This window comes from Gopherus evgoodei, chromosome 9 (assembly GCF_007399415.2).
Source record: "Gopherus evgoodei ecotype Sinaloan lineage chromosome 9, rGopEvg1_v1.p, whole genome shotgun sequence".
Classification (NCBI taxonomy): Eukaryota; Metazoa; Chordata; order Testudines; family Testudinidae; genus Gopherus; species Gopherus evgoodei.
In genome coordinates this window covers 33,883,004-33,889,003 of record NC_044330.1, presented here as the reverse complement: position 1 = coordinate 33,889,003, position 6,000 = coordinate 33,883,004, and positions in this window count along the sequence as shown.

Here is a 6,000-nt window from a genome sequence, read left to right as displayed (position 1 = left end):
ACAAGGACCCCCCTTCAGACAATAAACAACGTTAGCAAGACACACACAGTTGTTAACAGTTACCAGAGTGTGAAGCTCAGAGCCCTGAAACCCCCTTAAACCTATGGATGTAAAACAGAGGAAAACCACAATGGGTATTACAACACCATATCCTGAAGACAGGGACACAATGACAAAAACTTAGGATATGACAAAGATAGTGGTGAAAATCAGGGGAGCTGGACACCAAACAGGAACTGGATATTCTTCTCTCTCTGGGCAGGTCCTCTGGGCAGGTCTTCTACCTCAGGTAGGTCTTCAGTGCTTTCCCACGCAGTCTCTGCTTGACCTCATAGTTCAGTGCAAGTATGTGCTCACTAATGGTGTGTAACAGTTGAGTGCAAATATGTTAATAGAGACCAAGAATCTAAAGTTCTATGAGTCCTGGTCTCTCTGGGGCTCCTTGCAGCTAGCTGAATTGGGACACTGGCTGCCACTCAGATGGACAGCCCTGAGTGACAGGCATGCCACTCACAAAATAACCTGCAGTTGCTAGGCAGATTATGGCTGTCACATGACTAACTGCCTTGATCTTTTTCCGCCTAAATTTGAAAAAGGCTGAAAGGGCAATAAAAAATTTGAGGAAGAAGGGTATCCAAAATGGAGACTTAGCTATCCTTTTACAAATCCAAGATGGATATTACGTAGAACGGGTCAGAAACAGATTTTACCCAGCAGTGCATGCAACCTTGGTGTTCTCTAAATGTAGGTTTAATAGTTATTTATTAATAAACATTTGAAAAGTTCTTTTAAAATAAGGACATCTTATAGGACATGGAAAAGATATGGGGTGAAGTCCTGGTCCCATTTAAGTTAGTGGCAAAACTCGCATTGTCTTCAGCAGAGCCAGGATTTCACTCAGGGCTATCCTGAAAACCAAAGAGGTGTCTGGCTTGTAGTCTTTTGCTCATAGATTCCAATGCCAGAAGGGATTGTTCTGATCATCTGGTCTGACCTCATGCATAATATAGGCTATAAGACTTCCCCCAAATAAATCCTACACCATTTATTTTAGAAACACATCCAGTCATAATTTAAAAATTGTTGATGGAGAATCTACCACAACACATTGTAAATTGTTCTAATGGTTAATTACTCTCATTGTTAAAAATGTATGCCTTATTTACAATCTGAATGTGTCTAGCTTCAACTTACAACCATTGGTTCATGTTGTACCTTCCTCTATTACATTGAAGAGTCCATTATTAAATATTTGTTCCTCATGTAGATATGTATAGATTGTAATTAAGTCATGCTTTAACCTTCTCTTTGTCAAGCTAATTAGATTGAGCTCGAGTCTATTACTAAAAGGCATGTTTTTGAATATTTTAATCATTCTTGTGGCTCTGCTGTGAACCCTCTCCACTTTATCAACATCCTTCTTGATTTGTGAACACCAGAACTGGACACAGTCAGTATTGCAGCAGTGGTCATCACCATTGCCAAATACAAAGGTAAAATAACCTGTCTACTCCTACTCTAGATTACCCTGTTTATACATCCAAGGATTGCTTTGGCCTTTTTGGTTGCAGAATTGCACTGGGAGCTCATGATCAGCTGATTATGTACCACAACCCCTGTGATGCTTCCCAGGAGTGCCCAGGATTGTGAGGTACTTCCCTACCACCTGCCTTTAATGTGAGGAAGTCTTGTCTGTGCCTGCTGTGGATCAGCTCCCTGAAGCTACCAGATTCTGGCAACACAAGCACTAGCTTCTAAGCCTCTGCAGACTCTCTCTCAGTACAGGTTAGCAATAGCCACACAGCACCCCTCAAATCCTTTGAGTGTTCCCTGTAGTGTGCAACCCTTTACCCACTGAACACTCGCAGAATTACGAGGCCTGTTGGTCCTAAAGGAACACTACACAGCAGCTTACTGCTGAACATGCAGCACTTAGATATATTTATAGCAAAAACAAATAAGTTTATTATCAAAGACCAGAGATTCAAGTGATAGTAAGAATATTGGAAACAAATTGTTAATATAAAACAAAATCATAACACACTTTCTAAAGACTAAACTTAACTAACAAGTTATCCTCCTGTCTAAAGAAGCTTATCCCACCCAAAGTTCTCTCTGGCCTTTTCAGCCACCCTGGTTGATATTCCTTTTTCATGAAGCAAACTCGCTGTCCGTTTACTTCATAGGTGAAGGATGCTAGGATTTTTTTGCAACCCTAAATATACCAGCACAGACCGATTGATATGCACCTCAAAATAGGATTTCCCTCCACCTCTTCCCCAGTTTATCTCTTCCTGTTACTTTCTTCTATTTGAAGATTTCACAACCCGTTATTAGCATTCGGATTAGACTGGTGAGTGGAGGCCCACGGTGAACCATACAATACTTAATTTACATATAAACAGACAAACATTTCTTCCTGAAAGTAAACCTGTTTTTCACATTTGCTGGTGACCAGTCCCTAGACACAGCCCTTAAGAACATAATTTTCATTTTATATACATAACTCTTTACACAACATCCATACATGTGTTTTGAATGATATTGATGACCACCAGTTTGATACAGGCTTTTGTCTGAGACATCACAGGTCCCCATTTGGTGAATGAAAATGTTCAGGAGATTCCTGTACCCTTATGCATCCCTGTATGCCCCACTGCCAGTTGGCATCAGGAGGTCCATACTCACATAACCTGCAAATCTTTTTCAGACACACTGCTCCCCAGGATAAAGTCCCTCATCTTACATTCTTTGTTCCTGATAAAGAATTTTCCACGACATTCCTAAATACACGCATTTATATTTTTCTGTTTTAAAGCACATTGTTTGCTTGTACCCAGCTTACCATGTGATCCAGAAAAAAATCCTCCAAATTTTGTGACATCTGCAAACTTATCAGTGATGATTTTATGTTTTCTTCCAGGTCATTAATAAAAATGTTAAATCATGTAGGACCAAGATCCGCTTCAAGCAGGACACCACTAGAAACAGGCCCTGTTCAAAGATGGCTCTCCATATACCATTACAGTGAGACCTATAAAGGAGCCAGTTTTTAATCCATTTAATGTGTGCCATGTTAATTTTATATTCTAGTTTTTAATCAGTACCAAGTCAAACACCTTACCGAAGGCTAAATATATTGCATCAACACTATTATCTTTATCAATAATATTACCATAATCTCATAAAAATATCCAATTTGTCTGAATCTATTTTCCATTAACCCATGTTGACTGGTATTAGTTAGATTACCCTCCTTTAATTCTTTATTAATAGAGTCATGTATCAGCCATTCCTTTATCTTGCCCATGATCAATGTCAGACTGACACACCTATAATTACCTGGGTCATCCTGTTTATGCTTTTTAAATATTGGCACAACATTAGCTTTCTTTCAATCTTCTGGAACTTAGCCAGTGTTCCAAGACTTATTGCAAATGAACATTAACGGTCCAGTGAGCTCCTCAGCCACGCCTTTTAAAATGTATGGATGTAAGTTATCCAGAACTTTTAGATTTTAAAATGTCTAACATGAGTAGCTGCTGTTCATACAATTAGACTGTACCTTTCTCCCTGGAGTAGCAAAGCTCACAATTCCATTTTTTGTCCAAGAGAAGAAAGTCTACAAACACTTCATCCTTAAGGCTCATTCCTATGAGATAGCAAGTGCTTCCTTTGAGGGGCTGAGACAATGAGGTGAGAGCACGCAACAAGTCAGAGGAAGTGCTCAATATTTCATGGGATCAGACATTTGAGGATGAAAAGTGTTTATATAAATGCTCAGGTGAATAAAAGTTGACTGCTTAGTACCTGATAGGACTGGTTTTCATATGCTTTTAATTTTTCATATGCCTTAAAAAGGCACATTTCTGTTTTAATAAGTTGTGCTAAAATATCAAATTAAAAATGTATAATCTAAATTCTAATCATGCATATGTAGTATGAATGTGAGTTTTCCACACTGTACTTTTCAATTATTTAGGGACTGTGGCAGAGGGACACAGTCTAGAATGCAAAATGTCTAATTTGTATACAGAAATGGGCAAATATATACAGCATAAGGAAAAATGCAAATTAAAATATTTTTCCCTCCAGCTGTGTGCCATTAGTCTGCAACATGCATAAAAAATAAATTAACCTAGAGTAATAGAAAAGCAGTGATTCAGGTCATTTGTGGGACAGCACTGAAAACAGATGTCTAACCAAAACAAGGAAGTTTAGAAGTATACGGAGCATATAATAAAATCTTCTTCCTTCCCCGTTTCATATTGCTAATACCAAGAAGTTTATGGTCATTCTACTAGGTTATTTATTCAGACTTAAAATATGCTCATCAATCCTCAGTTAGCAGATGTGCAAAAATTAAAACAAAAATTATTGCTCCTGGAACAAATTGCTGCCATCTGTGAAAAATATGATAAAGATCTAGCAGACATCCATTTCACTGAAACATATAGAAAGGGAGTGTACAAACTTAGTCACAAAAGTGTCACAGTCTTCTTCCAGCTACTTCAATATTTCTTCCATTACATATTCTCCTGTGACTCTGCTCAATCATTTGTTCCATTTGCAATCACACAAGATCAGATTGCTACATATCAGCAGCCTCAGAAGTGTTCGAAACAGAACTATGTTAAAGCACATTTGGGAACATTTAGTGTGCATCAGCAGGATCTACCGGGACTAATTAATACGCAACATATTAGCGTGCTTTAGAAGTCACACCGCTGTAGTGCACATTACCTCACTGCATAGACAAGCCCTTAGTCAAAGGACTTGACTATGCTTGGGATTAGCCCCAATTCACCCACTGGAGGCCAGCAACCAGTGTAAATGCACTAGTGTAAGCTTTAAGTGTAGACATAAACTGGTTGATCTTACTCTGGTTTAAAACAGGAAGAAGCTCAGCTGGTACAAATTGAAGATTTCCTTGTCTACGCTTAGAATTCGCATTGGTGCAGGAGATGTCAGTTACTGGATGACTTGTGAATCAGGGTTAATCCCAAGTATAAAGCAAGGCCTAAAATGATGTCATACTGGGGTTCACATCTTGGTGCAGTGGCAAGAGAATGTGGTGGGGTTAAGCTGCACCACTTTGTTGATTGCTGAGTTAGACCTTGAGTTAAGGAAGAACTATATACAGCAGTGGTTCTCAATTTGTGGGTTGGGACCCCAAAGTGGGTCATAATCCCATTTTAACGGCATTGTCGAGGGCTGGTATTAGCCTTGCTGGGGCCTAGGGCTGAAGCCCGATCCCCCCTGCCCAGGACCAAAGAGCTTCAGCCCTGAGTGTGTGTGTGGCAGGGGAGGGCTCAGGTTACAGGCCCCCCATCTAGGGTTGAAGGTCTGGCTTTGGCCCTGGCCCCCATGCCTTGGGTGGCAGGGCTCAGGCTTTGGTTCCCCCCTCTGGGGTTTTGTAGCAATTTTTGTGGTCAGAAGGGGGGCGTGGTGCAAAGAAGTTTGAGAAGCCCTGGTTTACAGTAATTCACCTCAGATTCACTTCATATTCAATTGGCTGAATCATTACTCTGAGAGCTACTGTTCAGCCATTTTCTGCCTATTTTATATTGTTTTCAATCTCATAAGAAACAACAGCAAAAATCCTAGAAAACTCCAGATCCTTGTATCTCTGTCATAGTCCAGGGGTTCTGTACAACTGTGTGGAAGAAATTGGAGCAATTTACTCCACAACCTACCTAAAAAACTGAAGAAGTAGCTAAAACCTCCTACTCTGGTATAATACGCAGAAGATCTACAGAGTGTAATGTTTGGAACTGGTGGGAAGCCTGAGGCTGTGTCTATGCTACAGAGTGTATGGCAGTATTACTCCTGGGGGAATTCTGTACCACTGCGCAAGTGCAGAATTAATATCCCTGCACATTTATTTTTTCCCTGTAGAATAACTGATTCTGATGGGAGGTGATGGGAAGCTGCAATCACACCTTTTACCTGGCATGATTATATTGTGTTATTTTGACAAAATATGCAGAATTTTAAAAT